Source organism: Panthera leo, chromosome A1 (assembly GCF_018350215.1).
Source record: "Panthera leo isolate Ple1 chromosome A1, P.leo_Ple1_pat1.1, whole genome shotgun sequence".
NCBI lineage: Eukaryota > Metazoa > Chordata > Mammalia > Carnivora > Felidae > Panthera > Panthera leo.
Window position 1 is genome coordinate 132088779 of NC_056679.1, and position 21864 is coordinate 132110642.

A 21864-nucleotide genomic window follows, 5' to 3' on the forward strand; every position below is an offset into this window, starting at 1 on the left:
TTCAACGTTTTTTTTTATTTTTTTTATTTTTGGGACAGAGAGAGACAGAGCATGAACGGGGGAGGGTCAGAGAGAGAGGGAGACACAGAATCGGAAACAGGCTCCAGGCTCCGAGCCATCAGCCCAGAGCCTGACGCGGGGCTCGAACTCACGGACCGCGAGATCGTGACCTGGGTGAAGTCGGACGCTTAACCAACTGCGCCACCCAGGCGCCCCTGCATTTGTTTTTAAATTAGCCTATAAAATACCACCATTGGATGTAGATATGTAGAGGAAAAAAATGTGTTGGCTATATTCTCCAGTGAAATATTGACCTTGTTTTAAAAGAAGGACAATATTTGGCTTTATGGTATAGTGCCAATAACTAAAATTTTGTAACTAGAGCTTCAACATTAAGGTTGCTTTTTTTTTTTTTTTAAAGACATGTTTGCAATAAGCTGAAGAACTATACTGCCCTTTGTGGAAAGATTTAGAAGTAAGAGAATTATTAAAGATATTAAACAGATTTAATACCAAAAAAGAAAGGAACCACCTGGAGCTGACACTGTAATGGTTAGGTTCTTGTGTGTGTGTGTGTGTGTGTGTGTGTGTGTGTGTGTGTGTGTTTTAATGCAAACCACATAGCTGGATTTTCTGAAGCAAGTGCAGGGATATGGCGCCTACTTGCAAATAGCACAACACTTAAACACAGCTGCAAACGAGTTTTACCGTGTTTGTTCTCAGACTTAAAGATCTTATCCGTTCTCTCCAGAGAACATAGAGTCCGGCACTGTATGTAAGCATGGTGACAACCGGTCGGTGTACAAATTTCATTTCCTCTTCTCCAGAGCTTAGATTTTAGATACATTTAGTTTCTTCTAGAATAACTTTCCCCAGGGCTCCAGCAGGATGGGCCACAGGGATCTGCAACTATCTAAATCCCACTACAGTGTCCAGTGCAGGTTCTGCAATCCTCTCCCTCACTCGGTGTGCCCATCACTACTCACCTCTGCAAACTTGTCATGAATGTGAATACTGCCTACAAGCCATGATGAAAGACTACACCTTATGGTCAGCTGGCTAGCAGACTCTCACCTAAGGAATCAGGAGTCTGGATAGGATGACAGAGGCAGGGAACCAGGTAAGCAGAAAGCACAGCAGATCCTCTGGCATCTGGGATAAGGGTAGGCAACTCAACATAAATGATGGCATCTAAAGGAAACCAAGAAGTTCCCTGTTTTCACCAGCCTCACACTTTGTCACATGGTCAATCAACACACCATGCTCCCAGGCAGCACAGGAGTTACTTCATACAATGGAAAAGAATCCAAAATTAGAGTTACTTCATAGAATGGAAAAGAATCCAAAATTAGAAGGTTTTAGATCCAGAAACTACCCCTCCCAATAAGGTGTTCCTCCTACACCATTCTTACAGGAGTATTTTAGCCTCTGCTTGAGTATTTCTTTTGTGGGATCCACAATATGCTATGTTCCTGTAGAACACATAATATGTACTAACAGTCAGTGATTATTGAGTTCATTCTATATGGGAACCATCCTAAGGGCTTTACTCACGCTCAGTCATTTAATCTCTACAATAGCCCTAAAATGGTAGTTCTATTACAACCTCCATTTCACATATGGGGATACTGAGGTGCTGAGAGATTTAATAACTAGACCAGAATTACATATCTCTAAATTGGACCCAAGGAGTAGGAGTCCAAGGCCAGTGATCTTAACCACTTCTCTAAACTGCCTCCCAAGAAAACACATAACAGAACAACTGCTGCTTTACAGAAGTTTAAATCCTAAAACATGTAGCACACATATATAATCAATCAACTTACAATTTTTAAATTCATAATGCACTGCAGTACAATGTACTTTTCTTTAAAATGTCTTGTCTTGGTTTTCTGCTTTTTCTATTTTCTAGATTTTACTTGTGGTAGGCTCAGCACAGACCTCCTGGGGAAAGACTTGTGCCAGAGAGGAAAGATAAAAGATTCCTTCCATAAGTCACCCATGACAGGAAGCTTCCCCGAGGCTGCAGGGGGGATTTGAGAATGGATTTATGGGGGGAGGGAAGGGAAGGGAGGTGGCTAAATACTGTCTCTGAGAGGATGATGTCCAAATTGATCAGTTTTGCCCCAACCTTTCTGTTTTGGGGTCTAATAGACATCTCCAACTTACTTTCAAACCAAAATATTTTATTTCCACCACCACTCCCCAACCAGCTCTCACCACACCCCTCATTAAAGCATACCACTGGGGTGCCTGGGTGGCTCAGTTGGTTAAGTGTCCAACTCTTGATATTGGCTCTGGTCATGACCTCACAGTTCATGAGTTCGACCCCCACACTGGGCTCTGCACTGACAGTGTGGAGCCTGCTTGGGATTCTCTCTCTCCCTCTCTCTTTGCCCGCCCCCACTCATGCCCACATGTGCTCTCTCTCTCTCAGAATAAATCAATAAATTTTAAAAATAAATAAAGCATGTCACTGGTCACCTAGTTCCATAGGCCAAAAGCATGGGAGTCAATCTCCAAGATTTCTCTCCCCCTAACATCCACAGCAATCCCACTGGCAAGTCCTATTGATTGTTCCTTCTAAAGATATCCATAATTTAACCATTTCTTACCACCTGCCATCCTCATCGTCTCTTCTGTCTACGCCACCACCATCATCTGCTTGCATTAATGCAACAGCCTCCCAGCTGGTCTATTTTCTTCTACTTTTGTCCCTCAAAGATGTTACTCCATGTGGCAGCTGGGATCTTTAAAACCATAAGTCACAGAACCCTGCTCAGAACCTCTAATGGCTTCTCATCAAATTCAGAATGAAATAAAAATTCCTCATCATGGTCAACAGTATAGATACCACGTGGTCTGGTCCCTGTCTACCTCCCTGTGAAGTCATCTTGCACATCTACCATTCTCTTGCTCATTTCACTCTAGCCACATTGGCCTTCTTGCTGTTCCTTAAAAACTCTAAGCTTATTATCCCTTTGCATTTGCTATTCCCTTTGCCTAGATTGCTTTTCTTTGCCCCAAACCTTTTTAGAGCTCACTCCCTAATTCTATTCAAGTGTCACCTCCACAGAGACAACTTCCCTGGACACACTTCCCAACCCCACCTCCAACCATCACTCTCTATCTCCTTATTCCACTCTTCTTTGTAGTACATATCACCCCCAAATCACATTTTCTATTTACCTGTTTATTTATTTATGATTTATCCCATTAAATTTTATGAGAGCAGGGATTTTATCTTATTCATAGTTGTTTCCCAGTGACTGTAACATTTTAAGTGTTCAATTAATATTAATCTAATGATAAATATATTCTAACAAGCCTAAAACTCATATTCAGACTTCCTTACTCATATCTAGATCCATATATTTCATGTATCTGTCTAGGACCCATATGTCCCAAAGGAAACTCAAACTCAGCATGTTGAAAACTGAACTCAACTGAGCTCATTATTACTTCCAGCTCTCCTCCCACAGCTGTGCTTCCCTCCTCATTCCCAAGCTTAATTAACAGCATTATCATTCACCCAGGCACCTAAGATGGAAATCTGGGCATCATTGCAGATTTCATGTTCTCTCTCACCCCCAATCTATCACCAAATCTTGTCATTTCTATTTGTACCAGACTGTGTTCTTAGTTACAAATAACGGAAGCCACTCTAGCTAGCTTAAACAAACAAACAAACAAACAAAAAGAATTTATTAAGTTGTTCGATAGCAGAGAGAATCTTCAGGAAGGCCTGCGAGCCCGGCTGTCCAGTAGACACCCTGCTGCTGCTACCGCTGGCTGGTGCACTGTGGGTCACATCACAGGCAAGCCCCTGGGGGGAGAGTGACTACAGAGTCCCTCTACTACCCTTGTCAGAATGGATTCCATGTACTATCTTCTTCATAACCCTGTTCCCCAAAACTAAGTCTTGATGGGCAGAGGTCAGATTATACGCATGCGCCCCATCTGACAGGGACGCTGGGAAAGTGAGTTTCTGGCTTCTTCTTTGAGGAGAATGGACACATCAGCTGGGAAATTCCCCAACCATGGGAAGGGTGTTTGGGAAATGCTGGTCAGCCACCAGGCATCACAGATGTCAGTTAACACTATGTTCTGTTTCCCAAGTCTACCCCATCACCACTGACTCAGTTCTAGTCTTCAGAGTCTGTGGTCTTGACTAATGTGATAACCTCCTAACAGGCTAGCCTGCCCATTTTCTCACCTCCACACTAACGCTAGAGCAATACATCTAAAAGCAAATCTTATCATGTCACTCCCTTGCTTACCATCCATTATTTAAAAAGTCAGAAGCTTTCACTGCCTTTAGACAAAGTCCAAACTCCTCAGGCTGGCATATGGAACTTCTCACAACATGGCCCTGGCCCATCTTCCCAAGATTCTCTCCTCACTCAGAATCCTGTGCTTCAGCTGCACCAAACTGTTTGCCCTTCTCCAAATGTCACCTGTTCTCTCCTGTTTCTATTGCTTTATACACATTCCTTCCCCCTCCTTGGAATGGCTCTCTCCTCAACAAACCCTTACTCATCCTTCAAAAGTCATCTCAAGCATCACCTTCTTCTCTGCCTCTACCCTCATCCCTGCCTCATTCAGGACAAGACACTCCCAACTTGGCTCTCCCTTGATGCCTACCTCTAGTAGTACTTATCCTATTATGTTGTAACTGTTTGCTTTTATATCTGTCTCCAAGCCAAGAAGGAGCTAGACTGTGATCTCAGGGAAGGCAGGAACTATTGTCTTATTGTTGTATCCCTAATACGTTGTCTGGCTCATAGCAGACACAGTAAACTTTAGTTGGGTGAATAGTAATGCTGCCAACAGTTGTCTGCTTTTATGGAACAGTTACTATGTGTCAGACCCTGTCACGTAGGTATGATTATCCTAATTTTATACATGAGGGAAACTTTTCTGGTATCATATACCTAAGAACCACCTGACTTGACATATGAACTCTTACTTGATTTCAAAGCCTGGACTCTTACTCAGAACATTCTACAGCCCCTGTGAATGAATGAATATGTGGAAGAAAGGATAAATAGATGACCATGTGACACTGTGTCTTGTCCTCTGCAGTTAGAACTCCTCACACTCTAGCCTATACAGCCAAAAGCCTTCCCTTGCCTTTTTGCCTTTTTACTTATTTCATTCTGCTTAAAATACAATTGTTTTCCCATGCCCTTGGAGACAGTGAGCTCCTTGAGAGCAGGGAGTTATACCTTTCTCCCTTCCACGTCCACCATTTGTATTAGATTTGTAGGGTCGCCAAACTAAAGCACCACAAACTGGGTGGCGTACAACACAGAAATGTGTGGTGTCACATTTCTAAGGAGCTGAAGTGTGAGGTCGAGGTGTGGGCGGTGCTGAGGCACTAATGGAGGATCTGTTCCAGGCCTCTCTCCTGGCTTCTGGTAAGTTCCTTAGCTTGTGGCAGGAAAATGCTCATCTTCACATGGCCTTTTCCCTATGTGCCTATGTCCATATTTCCCTTTCATAAGGAAACTGTGGCTTTGGACTAGGGCCCACTGGATCATCTGCAAAGACCTATTTCAAAACAAGGTCATATTTACAGGTTCTGGGAATTAGGACTTTAACATATTTTGGAGGGGACATAATTCAACATGTAACACTATGTTGTCTGGTAAAGTGTCTTGCAGTTAGCAGATGTTCAGTTAAGGTTTCTTAAAAGATCTTGAATACCCCCCAGGAAGACCTGGCCCCCAGCCAGTATGTTTGAGACCCTCCGCCCATGGGCAAGGGTGAAGTGGATAAGCACTATGTGATGCCCACATCATTCTCTGCTAAATCTCTGCATGGCTGGTGGGTGGAGACGAGACACGGTGAATGAGGCTCAGCTTCTCTTAGAAAACATTATTTCCTCCCAGGAAAGGTATAATGTCCTGGGGCTCATCTGTGGATAAGAAGAAAGGGATTTGGGCTGGCTGCTTTTGTGGCCGTGGTGTTGGGCCAAGAAGCTGTAAACATGCCATCTTCTGGAATGTGTCTGCCTGCTTTGCTTGGCAGATTTCTCAAGGATTGGGTCAGCTCCAGCCAATGTCCGAGTCTCTGCATCCTTACTTGGGGTCCATAAGAATCTATCCTAGTATCCACAGCCCACTCCTCTGTGCCTTCTTTTCTCACCCACAGGCCTTAGAGTCATTTTATTCTATTTTTAAAATTTGGACACATATCATATTGAGCACTTCTTAGATGCCTGGCACTTTATGCACTTTGTGTCATTCAACTTTGCCATACTAGGACAAACCAAACTTTTCATTTATTTGCAGAATACATATTTTAAAATGAATAATTTTATCTGTAAATTTTTTTAAATGATAGAAAGTGTAACCTCTGTCCTGGATAAGAAACAGGATATTTCCAATATTCTAGAGGTTTCTGTGGACCTCTCTCCAATGATACCACCCTCTCTTCCCTGCAAGAGAAACAGCATCTGAATTCTGTATTAATCATAACCCTCTTTTCTATAGTTTACCAACTATGTATGCATCTCTTAGAGTATAATACTTTGTTTTACCAATTTTGTTCTTTATGTAAATGGAATCATACTCCTTGTAGTAGTCTTAGTAGCTTATTTCTTTCAATCATCATTATGTTTTTAAAGATTCATCCATGTTGCTACATGTAAAAGTAGCTTGATCATTTTCTCTGCTGTGTAATTTTCCTTTGTATAACCTGCCCCCCCCCACACACACACACACAATCCATTCTACTCTTTATGGATATTTGGAGTGTTATGAATTGGAGCTATTATGAACAATGCTGCTCGTACATTCTTCTACATGTCTTTCAGCTCACATAGTAAGAATTTCCCTCGGCTACATACTCAGAAATATAATGGATGAGTTTAGGATAAACACATTTTAACTTTATTAGGTAATGTCAAAGTGTTTCTGAGATGCTTATACCAAGCTACATTCCTGCTAAAAGTGGATGAGAGGTCTCATTACAGATTGGCCAACATCTGGATTTATCAGATGTTTTGTGTGTGTGTGTGTGTGTGTGTGTGTGTGTTTAAAGTGGGCTTCACACCCAGTGAGGAGCCTAGCCCAAAGCAGAACTTGAACCTACAACCCTGAGATCAATACCTGAGGTGAGATCAAGGGTCAGATACCTATCAGGTGCCCTGGAAATTATAATTTTAATATGTATTTCCTAGATTAATAAAAAGGATGAGCACTAGTAAGGTTGAACCCCTCTCTCATAAAGTACCTATTTTTGTCCATTTTCCTACTGGATTGTATTGTCTTTTTCTTATTGATTTATATAAATTTTGAAAATACTCTGGGTGCTAGTCATTTTGATTATTGATTTTATGTGTTAAAATATCTTCATTTGTATGACTTTTTTTTTACTCTCTATACAATGTCTTTTTACAACAGACCTTTGACAGATTTAGATTTTTTAATATTTATTTTATGGTCTATGTTTTTGTATTTTGCTTAAAGAAATCCTTCTTTACTCTAGACTATCATAAAGATATTCTTCTAATTTGTCTTCTAAAAGTTTACACCTTTGCCTTTCATATGTAAGTCTTTATTGTACTTGAACTTGCTATTTGTATATGGTGTAAATTGGGATTTGATTTCAGGTTTTTCCATATGAATAACCAATTGTCCCCACACCATTTGTTTCTTTCCATGCTATCTACAATGGCTACTTTGTCCTAATTCAAGTTTTTATATGTCCATATTTTTTAGAGCCCTCTATTCTGTTCTACTGATCTGTTTGTCTGTCCCTGCGCCGATATCACATTGACTTAATTCTTGTAGCTCAGTTAGGTCTTGATATCTGGTAGGACAAATTCCCCAGCTTCTCTTCATCTTCCCAAGAGTACTGGCTATTCTAGGCCTTTTACTTCTTCATAAAAATTCTAGTATCGATTTGTTAAGCCCCAGGAAAACCTCTGGAGAATACTGACTTGAATTCTATTGAATCTCTATATTTAACAATACTTAAGCTATTGAAGCTTCCTGTTGAAAAATCTGTTATCTGGCTCCATTTATTAGATCTTCTTCAAATTTCAATACAGTTCTATAATTTTCTTCACAAAGCAGTTTCCCATTGTCTTCTTAGATTTGTTCCTACTTATATTTTGGTGTTTCCATAAATGATTATTTTCTTTAAAATACTTTTTTTTTATTGAGCACTGATGATGAACGTGATTGTTCATTTATTGCTCTTGAATCCAGTCTTGCTGCAAACTCACTTATGCATCCTCAATCTGTAGATCTTTTTGAGTGTTCAAAGCTTTTCTTTCCATTTAAATTTTCAAGCACTAGCTATGCAAACGATGCTATTTTTTTCCCTCTTCTTATCTTTTCTAATTTTCCAGGCAATGCATTGACTAGGGTTTCCAGTAAAATACTGGATGTCTAATGGACCTCTTTTTCTTTTTTTGGATCTTAAGTAGAACATTTTCAATGCTTAGGGTGCCTGGCTGGCTAAGTAGGACCACTTGATCTTGGGGTTGTGAGTTTGAGCTCCATGTTGGGGAGTATATTGTATTTAAAACAAAACAAAATAAAATAAAATAAAGTAAAATAAAATAAAATAATGAACATTTTCAATTTTTCCTTTTAAAGTAAATATTTTCTGTAGAAATTTTTGTGGATACTGTTTTCCAGGTTAAATACATCTCCTTTTTACCTCTAGTTGTTTGTTTTTGCTTGTTTGTTTGTTTGTTTGTTTTAAATCATGAATAGCTGTTAAATTTTATCAAATACTTTTTGAGTCCAAGTCCATTTGAGCCTAGTGGCTCTTTGTTTTGGTTTATTGTTTTGTGTATGTGTGTGGAAAGCTTGCAAATTACTAATTATTATTATTATTATTTTTTTAAATAAGGTAGGGCTATTTAAAAAACCCCACTAATGTAGGACTATTCAGATTTTCTACTTTTGGGGTAAGTTTTTCTGAGTTATATTTTTCTAGAATTCAAACCATTCCATCTAAGTTTTCAAATTCACTGGTATAAAGTTGTTCATAATGTCTTGTTTTTACCTATTAAATATTTTCATAATTGCAATTTTGCTTCTGCTATCTTTTTTTTTCTTCTTGTTTTCATTCATAGTGTACTGTTTTCCTAGGATATTTTTGAGTTTTATTTTTATTACAAGTTGTTCATTTTCCTTGTAACTTTATCTGGAAAAAAATGTTAAAGGCTTGAGTTGAAGGTGAGTACCTTTCAAGAAGATTCAAGTTACTTCTGTCAGTCTCCTGGGGCACTATTCTGGTACTACTTTAAGCTGCTTCTTCACACAACGTTTTTTTTACTACTCAGGTGGCATGAATTCAGACTGAAAACTCCTTATGAAGGCTCAGTTATGGTTATATAACCTTAGGGGAGGAGGTGTTCTGTCCCTCCACCCAGTTGCTAGGTCAATATAAGCAAGTCTCCTTGATCTCACCTTCCGTATAGCAGAGTTTTTTTCTGGCTCATGCCTTTGGGATCCCAGTTTATGTCTTATTCAGTTTCCACTTTGGGCAAGCTCAAGGCTTTATCTCCAATTTCTCAAGTCCTGCATATTCATCAAAATAGAAGTTCAAGTTTCCTGGCTGAGGCAAAAACCTTAGAATGGAAATCACCTTGTTCTTCAGTTACCTCTGACTTCCTGCTCTTAACCTCATTTTTGGGATTCACACATTCTTTTTTTTTTTAAGTTTATTTTGCTATTTTGAGACAGAAAGTGCACATGAACAGGAGAGGGGCAGAGAAAGAGGGAGAGAGCGAGAATCCCAAGCAGGGCTCCTGCGTTGTCAGCAAAGAGCCTGACACGGGGCTCGATCTCCTAAATCATGGCATCATGACCTGAGCTGAGATCAAGAGTTGGAAACAACCTACTGAGCCACCCAGGCACCCTGAGATTCTCAGATTCTTTACTTTTAGGACACTTGAACAATGTGGTTTAAAAAACAAAAACAAAAAACTTTCTTTTTGTGTTATTTCATTTTAGTTGCTTCAGTTGAAAGGGTTAGTCAGGGCATCTAATTTGTTATACTTCCCCAAATTTAAGCCCAGGTGGTCTTTTCCAAATGAGTAAAATGAGGCTTTGTACAGCTACATCCAAGTCCAAAAGCCAGCAAATGAGTAGTGATGACACCTGGAAGGAACTGCAGGTAGCCCGAACTTTCCACAGCCCTCTGATTAGTGGATACATGCAGGGCAAATGATTTAAAGCCAGACTCTCCAGCAAAAAGTCCCAAGAAGGCTTCTGTATCCCCTTGGGAAATGGAAGTTGATGTTGTGTCAAGGGAAGAGTGGCTGTTTCCCTTTGTGGTCCCCTCTTCCATGTCATCTGCTCTTTAATACCATCTTCACTCACAAATCTGGCAATTTTGCATGTAATATCATTGGGAAGATGTAGGGATAGGAACCTTTGTACAATCAGTCAGGTCAGAAATTTGATACACTTTATTCCTATATTTAACAAACATTTGTTGAATACTTTACTATTCCTGGGGGATTCACTGAAAACAAGACCCAACATCTGCATTCAGAGAGCCTACAGCTAATGCAGAAGACAGAGGAAGGGAGCAGACTCTTCAAGGGAAGGATGGCTGTTGCAAAGAGGTAAGCACTGGATGCCGTGGCAGGACCAAGGAGTCAGAGGCCAGGGAGAGCTTGCTGAAAGAAGTGACATCCGAGTTGAGATCTGAGGGCGAAGAGAGTATGACTAGGCAGAGAGAGGAGGAGACCATAGTGCTCCATAGACAGGAAGTCCTGGACCCAGGAGTTGAGGTGAGGTGTGGCATGAGATAAGGCTGGAAGGTGGGCAGGGGTATATGGGAGAAGTGCCTTTTCAGTTGCCTTAAGACATGTGGGGTCTGTCTAGAGGGAAATAAGAAGCTGGAAGGTGAGTCAAGGAGAGTTCACTCAGAAAAATGACTCTAACTGCATTATAAGGATAGATTGCAGGGGGAAATGAGATTATGGTGGCCTGTGGAGACTGAGACATATTTAGGAGATAAGGCTTTGGAGTCCTAATCCTGGTTCTATCACTTTTTAGCTGTGTGATTTTAGGCAAACTACTTATATGGTCTTTTGCCTTAATTTTCTCATCCATAAAGCGATAGGATGACAGGATCCACTTTATAGTGTTGTTGTCTGAGGCTTAAGTGAGTTTGCACACGTATAGTACTTTTGACAATATCTAACATATATTAAGGGCTCAATCTTATTGTTATCTGAATGGACAGGACTTACTGGGTGATTGAATAAAGGAGATGGGGAGAGAAGGATCAAAGAGGGTCAATGGAGGCACTGAGATGATAAGGAACCCACGTGGAAGTGCAGATCAACTCACTTGGAGGAGCCAGTGGGACATCCGTGTAGAGAAGTCTAGTTTACAGCTGGAAATAGCTTAGGTAAGCAGGGAAGATATCCCTGGCAGCGGTGGGGGGTGGGGGTGGGGACAGGAAACACTGAGCTGAGTTATGAAGGACAAGTAGGAGTGACTGAGGTGATAGGGAGCAGGGAGAGGAATCAGGCAGGGCTATGCCAGGGAGAGAGAGAAACATGTAAAAGCAGACCGGCAAGAGAATGATATAACTGGAGCAAAGGCTAAGGAAAGCGACAGTGGAAGATAGAACAGGGAAAAGGCAGGGTTGGATCTTTTAAATGGTGCTGCAGAGTTCATGTTTTACTGTCTCCTCAATACCCACAATGAGAAGGTGACTTTTTTTTCCCTCCTTTACCTTTCCTGGAAAACACTGACTTCTTAAAATGTCCCCAACACCCAAAATGCTCTTGCCCTATTGCTTGAACTTAATGAAAATAGTTAATAGCATATCTGTTTTGTCAATATGGTAGTTTGTTATATATAATGTCTTTTGTGGGCCTAGACTCCTCCATAATTCTGCATCAAAGGGGTTCTTTCCAGAAAGTGGGGTTGAGGCCTGGCTACCTTTCTGTGTGTGGGATGCCTAGGGCAGATGACAGACTTTGATGGTGAGGAAGAAGCTACTCTGCCCCTTTTCACGTGTCAACCCTGTGGCAAAGAGCCAGCTCGAACCCTGGACCTCGCTTACTGTCAAACTCTCAACATGATTTGTTCTTTCCGCCTTTGAGGCTTGGTAAGCCACCCAAATTTAAGCCAGAAATGGAGCTTAAGGCCAACACTGACAGAACATCCTCATGAGTTTCCAACATCAGGAGCCCAGGTGTGCTGGTCATGACTCCTCAGGCCCTTCCCCCTCACTCTTCACAGACCTCAGTTACTGTAAACTGCCTGCAGCCTCACCATCAGGCAGCCTCCCCCGAATTTGGCCTGATGAGTCATGGGCTGCTGATTCCACATCCCTAGTGAAACTTCCTGAAATCCTGCACATTGGTATATGTCTATAAAATTGGGTCAGTGCCAGTCACTGCACTTCCCAGAGTCGCTAATATTCTCCCAGGGGATTACTTACTCCTGGCTCCATGGGTTCACTCAATATTAGGAAGGCATTAATTTTAGTGGAGAGCTCTGGGATTCTGCAGGAAGCCAGGCCTGGGTTCAAATCCCGACTTAGTTTCTCACTAGTTGTATAACCTCAGACAAGCTAAGTCTCTATTTCCTCACCGGTAAAATCCTGTCATACGGGGATGATAATGACTACTTTGAAGGGTTGTTAGAAGGATTAGAAGAAATTATATAAAGAGCCTAGCATGTAGTAAGTATTCAGAAATTGACAGCTACCATTAATAATAGGATTTTGTAGGATCTAAACTTTAGGGTATTGGATTTCATGATTTCACAGTTTCTAAGAGGAGATCTAGCCATTGGTACTGACATGCAGTTTCCTGCCAGGCCAGGCAATGAGGTACGTTGGTAATAGTGAGGGTGCGGAGGTGATCCTACCCTAGACTCCAGGGACTCTCCTGATTTCTAGCCTATCCCCCATAGGACAGCAGGCAGATGAAAGAGCACGTTTCTCAATGGTTCACCCTTTCTTTGGGCAGAGGCATAGACTCCTCAGCTTCAGGGAACCTTTCTGTCCTCTGTATGAACCACTTCTATAATTTCCCCAAGGCTAATACTTAATATGTAATTTTCTAATTAGCACTTCTCAGTCACCGTCTCCAACTGGTCCACAAACACCCTTGGGAACTTTGATGTGATGGACTCTCTAATACTCCCTGCCCCGCCCCATCTCACCGTGACCCTCTGCCCCAGCAGAGTTGGCAGAGAAGGGGGTGCAGGAAGAGTCTCTTGCCCCATTTCTAACGATCATTTAGATCGTCCACTGTAGGTTGGTATCTCAATCCAGCTTTGTTCTGGAAACATTCCAGACAAGGAAGGTCAGATACAATGCACCCACAACTTACCTTTAAGGCTTACAAGTTTAAAATCCCCTCTACAGTTCTGCCTGCACTGTAGGAGTGTCGGGAGAAAACAGGACACTTGCAAGGCTCCACAAGGATAATCCTCTGGGATTTGAGCAATCTTCCCAGCCAGACGTTACAATGTGCTAACACCCTTGTGAGTCATGAACTAACTCATGGTCAATTCTGTTTGGAGAACAGGATGAATAATTGAGAGTAACTGGGTGTTTGCCTGAATCTGGGCCTAACCCAGTATTTATTCTGTTTTCTTGTCTCTTTTTGCCTAAAACAAACATGTCTAGTTTCCCATCTTCCTCCACATTCCCTGCCTAATCCTTCACTGGCTCTTAGAGAAAAGTACAAAGTCTTTCACACAGTCTAAAGACCCCTTTGGGAGGTCCTGCCAGCATCTTCAGCATCTCTATGCCAAGCTAGAAAGACTGGAAATGAAGGCAGCCATATCCTTGGGGGGTACATGCCTAAAAGCCATAACCTAACTTTTTAAAACTTTCTCTTTTGGAATAATTTTAGACTATAGACAAGTTGCAAAAAATAAAACAGGAAGTTCACCCATTTCTCTAAACGAGCTTCCCTTAATATTTACATTTTATATGACCATAGTGCAATGATCCAAACCAGGAAAATACCATTGGTACAATACTGTTAACCGAACTACAGTCTTTATTTGAATTTCAACAGTTTTCCCACTAATATACTTTTCCTGTTCCAGGATCCAATCTGGAGTCTCACACTGTATTTACTTGTTATGCCTTTTTAGTTTCTTTAATCTGTGAGTTTCTTATTCATTGTCTTTCATGACCTTGACCTTTTGAAGAGTGCTGGTCATTAATTTTGTAGAATGTCTCTCAGTTTGGATATCTGCTATTTTCTCATGGTTATAGTGAGATTATCCATTTTTGGGCAAAAATACCACAAAAGTGATGTTATACTCTTCTCAGTGCATCATATCAAGGGGTACATGATGTTGGTAGGTCTTATTCCTGGTGATATAAACCTTGATCACTGACTAGAATTTTCTTCTTTATGATTTGTTTCTAAACATTTTCATTTCTTCTCTAATTATCCTTTCTCCTGTAGTGAATTCATCCTTTCTCATGAGTTTCAGTGTCATTTATCTACACCTCAAATATAACCAAATTTATATTTTTATGCTGTATCTCTCCTTTGAACTTCAGGCCATATGTCCATCAGCCTACTTAATCTTTCCACTTGGATATCTAATAAGGATCTCAAACATAATATTCAAAGCCAAACTCCTAAGTTTCCAACCGTCTTCTACATCTTTGTGAAAGACAATCCATCTTTCCAGTAGCTCAAGCCAAAAATCTTGGTGTCATCATTCACTCTTCTCTTTCTTTCTCACTACATCAGTGCATCAGAAAATGCTGCTGGTTCTATATTAAAAATCTATCCAGGCTGTAACCACTTCTTACCACCTTCTCAGCTACCACCCTCATGTGAGTAAGTCACCACCACTGCCATCTTCCACTTGGATTATTGCAATTGTTACCCAACTGATGTCCTTGATGTTGGCCTTATTTCCCTAAAGTCTTTTCTCCACAGAGCAGCCACAGTAATCTTTCAAAAGTCTAAGTCAGACCACGTAATTCCTCAGATCAAAACCCTCCAATAGGGGCACCTGGGTAGCTCATTCAGTTAAGCGTCTGACTCTTGATTTAGGCTCAGGTCATGATCTCATGGTCATGAGATGGAGCCCCAGGTCAGGCTCTGTGCTTGGTGTGGAGCCTGCCTGAGATTCTCTCTCTCTCTCTCTCTCTCTCTCTCTCTGCCCCTCCCCAGCTTGCACACATTCTCTCTAAAACAAAGCAAAGCAAAACAAAACAAAACACAAAAAGCAACCCTCCAATAACTTCCCATCTCACTCAGTTAAAAGCTAAAATCCTTTCCCAGTGGACTCCATGGCTCTACATGGTCCAGTCTGCCAACTTCTCCAATCACATCTGTGTGTTTTCATTTCCTACTGCCCTCCTCCTTGCAATTCCTTGAAACTCAACAAGTTTGCTCCTAATTCTGACTAGAATTTTCTTCTTTATGCTTAGTTTCAAAACATTTTCATTTCTTCTCTAATTATCCTTTCTCCTCTAGTGAACTCATCCTTTCTCATGAGTTTGAGTATCATTTCTCTACATAAATTCCAGGTCTTTGCTCATGATTCCGTCCTCTTTTTCAGAAACCCCCCACTCAGTAAATGGCAGCTCAACCAATCCAGCTGCACATACTGGAGCCTCACAATCATCCTCAATGATGTCTTCTCCCTCATGTCCAATCTATTATAAAACACCGTGTCTTTTTTTCCCCATATAAACAACATTCAGACCTAATTCTCATCTCCACTGCTAATACCTGGGTTCACTATTATCTCTCCTTCCTCATCTCTTTGCCACTGCCAATCAATTCCCCCCACTGCGGCCCAACTGGCCTTTTCTCAATGCAAATCTGATCCATTCACAGACTGTTTACATGCTCTTCAATGACTTCCCACAACTAGTAGAAATAGACCATAATCCTTAACATGACTTACATAGCCCTCCTGGCGTGACCCTCATCCTTCACATTCCAGCCATAGCCGCCTTCTCTCCATTCCTCAGATGGCACTATGCTTACCCTTGCCATGGCCTGCTCCTCTTTTAGGGAAACACTCCACCCAGCCCCTCCTGTCCTACTCTCCACCTTACTCTTTTGCCTCACTAAAATCTATACCTATACATGCTCACACTGCAATTTAATTATCATTTCCTCAGAGGAGCCTCCCCTGCTCCTCCATCCAGAGAAAGTGTCTTCGTTTTATACTACCAAAGAATCTTGCTTCATCCCTGCAGAATGCTCACATTATCTTATAATTGTCTGTTCAATACTGGGATTATTTGTCAAATATCTGTCTGCTCCAGTAGACTGTAAATCTTATAGCAGAGAGCTAAGTGGTTGACAAATGGTCCACATTCAATCAATATTTGTGGAATGAATAAATGAATAAATCAATGGATTGGTAAAAATAAAATCATGCTTTTGAAAGACAGATCTGACAAATCAGTTGATAAAAGGAGGAGAAAGGGAAGGGCAGGAGTTCTGTATAATTAGTAGGCCATTTGAGTAACATAGGCCAGGAAAGGGGAAATAAAATTATTTTTTAATGTTTATTTATTTATTTTTAAGAAAGACACAGAGCAGGGGAGGGGCAGAGAGAGAGAGGGAGAGAGAATCTCCAGCAGGCTCTAAGCTGTCAGTGCAGAGTCCAATGCAGGGCTCGATCCCATGAACAGTGAGATCATGACCTGAGCCGAAATTGGATGCTAAACCAACTGAGCCACCCAGGAAATAAAATTCTAAACAAGGATAATGGAAAGGGAATGGAAAGTGGCTATTAGGGGTTGTATTTGTTCTACTGACAAAGTCACCCACAAACAGCCAGGGACACTGTGGTCTGTGCCCACTGCTCATCCCACATGTGGGCAGAGGATCAACAAAGGCCTGGCATGTTCAGCAGTCTCAACACTGGGGGGAAGTTCTGCGGTGAAGACGAAAGGCACTTTCTAGGACATTTTGTCTCTTAAAAAGACAAATCCATTTGAATGACAAAGAAATTCCAGTAACATATTGCCATTCTTTGGACCCTGGGGGTTCATAAATAGGCTGGTTCCTGTGTTTTTAACAGCATCTGATATATTTGATTACATTTTCAATTCAAAGAGTTCCATTGCTACAAGAAGCAACTTCATTACCAGGAGGGCCCAGAGCCCAGACTATACTAGCTCCCTGTATTATAATTTAGCCTCAGTCATACCTCAGACAATATTTATACAAGGTCACTTCTTCAAACCATGTCTAGCCTTCCCAAATGACAATATTATTTATGCCAAATGCTTCTCCTAAGGGATGGAAAACTGCCAACTCTGGTTTAATAGGCTATACGGACAGGCTAGAAAAACATCATTTGCAGCACACACAGTTTATGCATTTAGTGTATAACTAGGGGTACAGATTGATCATTGGAAACATGGCCGAAAGCTGGCCCCAGGAAAAAAAAAAGCCACAAAGGCACTAAGGTTTGGATCTTTCCTCTCTGATATTAGTTTTGGAAACCCTAGGTTTAGTCAGAATTATGAATGCACAAGAGAGAACTGCCTCAGACTTCAGTGGCTACCTGAATATCCAAAATAGGGGGAAAACCTGCAAAAGGAAATTTAACTTGGGCGTGTGTGCCCAGCAGCCATCCTCATGTGGTTACAAATTAATGTGACCATCCAGTGGAACAGGCAGCCCAGGGGCCTTTGGTAACAAAGAACAGTCTAACCCATTGATGTTAATTTACCAAATTATTCACATCCCGCAATCTGGAATAGAAATCAGTGGCCAAAAAATGCCTCCTCTACACCTCAGTCAAAACACCTATAAAAATCTAGATACCAGGAGGCAAAGTCTGGAACATAAACTACTTCATCCTGTTGCTGATGAGTTATTACAGTACAGAATGCTTGGGCTGCCAGGGGCGTCAGGGCTACACTTGCTTCCAAGCTCTGCTCTTGGTGGCGCCTTTAATAAGACATTTGGTCAAAATGTATTGGTGACAACTCCTTTCTCTTAAAATCTAGTTAAGGATACAAGTCATACCGCCCACTTAATCCCTTACGGACCACTGGACCTTTAAAATCTCCATGGTAGAAAATTAACAAACTCCGGGAGGCCAAGCTTTCGCCTACAGTATAAAATATCCCTGCATGACTTGGTGATGATACATTCACTAATAAACAACTTATACATTATTGTCTTTTATTTATTTTAAAAAATGTTTAATGTTTATTTATTTTTAGAGTGAGAGAGACAGAGCACAAGCATGGGAGAGGCAGAGAGAGACACACACAGAATCTGAAGCAGGCTCCAGGCTCCGAGCTGTCAGCACAGAGCCCGATGCTGGGCTCGAACTCACGAACCTCGAGGTCACGACCTGAGCCAAAGTCGGACGCTCCACCAACTGAGCCACCCAGACACCCCCATTATTGTCTTTTAAATAGATACTACCATTCCTACATAAAATATTGTATCTAAGTTTTAGGAAACAAATGTCAGCTTATAAAGGGGTTTCAAAATTCAAAATTTTTCCTCTGTACTGATAAATCTGGCATGGTTTTTGTTGCTTAAAATGCATTGTTGTTTTTTCAAGTTTATTTATTTTGAGACCGAGAGAGAACATGGGTGCATGAAAAGGGGAGGGGCAAGGAAAAAAGGGAGAGAGAGAGAATCCCAAGCAGGCTCTGCCATGTCAGTGCAGAGCCCGAGGCAGAGCTCAGTCTCATGAATCGTGAGATCATGACCTGAGACGGAATCAAGAGTTGGTCACTTAACCCACTGAGCCACCCAGGCACCCTTAAAATGCATTATTGAAAGGCTGTAAGTGTTGCATTTTTGTTTTCAAGAGCTCTCTCTGGAGGAATTACCTCCCATTGGACCAGTGTTTAGTAGTACTTGAGATATCATTATTTATTAGTAATTCTAGCATTAACCCTTTTTGATAAACCCTTGGCCAAACAATTCCATGGCCAGGAATTATTTCAGGACCATAATTAGAAATATGTGCAAAGATATTCACCACAGAATTACTTATTATTGGTAGTAAATGTACAACAATAAAGAGGCTGGTTAAAACAAATTAGCTATATGATGAAATACTACATAACCATAAAAAAATCATGTTATAGAAAAATATCTAACCCATAGGAGAAAGTTTACAGTACACTAAGTGCAAAAAGAGATGACAAAACAATATATACCACATATATGTTCAGATGGAATGATATCAAAATATTAACCCATGCAGGGCTCCCCCAAGTGGTGTGGGCAGGCTTTAAGAAGGGGGCTAAGGAACTACACTGATGTGACTTGATTTATATCCGCAAGCCAGTAAGACTTAGGGACATTTGGACAAGAGTTTTTACTTACGCTTTTATTATAGAAGTAATTCGCATCCCACCTGTCATCATCCAAGTGAGGAAGGAATAGCGTAGCCATTTTTAACTGTTCCTAGCCCAGTGGTGGTTTGGACAGGGCCTGCATGAGCCTCCATCTGGCCTTCTGTCTGAAGCATTCTCCTTAAGTCAAGAGCAAGAAACCTGACTTAGTCTCACACAGTGAGATCCCTCTGTCCTCAACAGTAAAGCATTGCCATATGGTTCCTAACATTACAGCACTCATGGGTAACCCCTGAAACTATCTTCATGTCCACATGATACTACAGCATAGAGATTTATTAGGATATTGTAAATAAAACTTGGATAAACAGAAGCATGGGAGACCCCACAGGCTAAAAAAAAAAAAAAAGTTAAGAAAACAAACCTGCTTCGTCAGCTTCTCTGGCAAACAGATATGGGCCATGATTTATTAAAACAGGAGCTTTTTTGAGGCATGATTATAGACAAGAGAAAGTTGAATAAAGCTTTGGCTTTAAAGTGCTTCTGCCTGTATGTGCTGGGCTTTTCTATCTGAATGTTCTGTGGGCTCCCCATGTTCAATGCATCTGAAGCAGAGATCATTCTCTTCTTTTTTTTTTTTTCTTTCTTTTCTTTAAAACAAATTTTTTTTAAGTTTATTTGAGAGAAGGAGAGAGCGAGAGAGAGAAAGAGTGGAGGAGGGGCAGAGAGCGAGAGAGAGAGAATCCCAAGCAGGCTCCACACTGTCAGCATGAACCGTGGGATCATGACCTGAGTTGAAACCAAGAGTTGGATGCTTAGTTGACTGAGCCACCCAGATGCCCCTCTCTTCTTCTTTTTTTTTTTGTTTTTTGTTTTTTGTTAGTGTTACTTTTTAGATGGTACCGGAATAGAGGCGACAGGCAAAGCAAAAGAGATGAGTGAGTACTCTGGTCAGAAGCATAGTGAGATTGGGTAAGAGAACCAAGGATAAACCTTTGGGACAGGCCCACATCTGAGGTAGAGGGAGAAAAAAGTAAATTCAAAGGGACCATCCAAGAAGTCAGAGTAGGAATGAGTTTGCTCTGTATCAAGGTATATAAACATCATTTGCTTTAAGGTGGAAATTTTAGTCAAAAATATAGTCTGAAGACAACATAGTTTTATTTTGTTTGATGCTAATGGATCTCTGCCTGAAACTAAAATAATCCAGATGCATCAGATAAAGCAAAACTGTGCTTAAATACTTCCAAGAGTTCAACTATTTCACTTGCCAAATAAATAAATAAATAAATAAATAAATAACTTTTTAAGAGGTAAGTGAATAATTACAGGCATATAAAAGGAGATCCAAAAGATTGACTGTATCAAGAAAAATTTGTAAATGGGTACAATTTGAAAAGGTCCTACTGACTTTATAGGCCCAGGATTCTCATTCATAAAGGTTAAATTGACATTTTTGCTTGAACGCATTATTAAACAGTAGGAGCTAATGGGGGTTCACTTTTGTTTCCTAGACCTAAGTGTTGTCTGGCTCCCTCTGTTCAGAAATAACCACAGGGCTCTCTCACTCAGCAGTAATGCTGAGAGCATCCTCCCAGACTGGAAGGTTGAAAACTGTTGCCTCTGTGGTTCCTGAAGCTGGGATCAGACTAGAGCAATTGTGCAGTCAATTTGGCCCATCTTGAAGACTTTGGCTCTCAAATGGCAGGGCTGTGCAGACTAAACTAGAGGTTATTTTACAAGGACCATCAAAATCCTCATTTGCATGTGTGAAATTCCTGTGGAGAGGCTGGTTTTGAATCAGGCTGGTTGGGCCAGATTACAAGTTGAGTCTGCTAGTGTGAATGTGAATAGCATCAGCTAGATCTCAGCCCCTTCCAGTCAGCCTTTCTCTTCTGGGGACCAAATCACTAGCCAGTTGTTTGAATTTCAACACAAGTGACCCCAACACCTGCCATTCACCTCCTAGCTAGCAGAGGACATCAAATTTTCTTAGAAAAAAAATGGTCATTGGGCGCCTGGGTGGCTCGGTTGAGCGTCTGACTTCAGCTCAGGTCATGATCTCACAGTCTGTGAGTTCGAGCCCCACGTCGGGCTCTGTGCTGACAGCTCAGACCCTGGAGCCTGCTTCCGATTCCGTGTCTCCCTCTATCTTCCTGCCCCTCCCCCACTCGTGCTCTGTTTCTCTCTCAAAAATAAATAAAAACATTTAAAAAAGTAATAAAATAAAATAAAATGGTCATCACCAGCCACCACCACAATAATGATGTTCACTGAGTACTTACAATGTGCTAAGTGCTTACATGCATTATATACTCAGATCCTCACAGCACCCCTATGAAGTTTGGTATTACCAATGTATTACCATTTCTCAGAGGAGAAAACTGAAGCTCAGAGAGATTAAGGATAACTCATCCCAGGTCACACAGGTAGAAAGCAGTAGATCTGAAGGCAGATAGTTTCACTTCCACATTTATGCCTTTTACCACTTTTGCCTCATGCTGTGTTGCTTCCTTCTAGTAGGCTGATTTCAGCTGGCAATGAATAGCAGCAATGAACACTGGGATCAAAACCAAAAGGTTGTGTGAT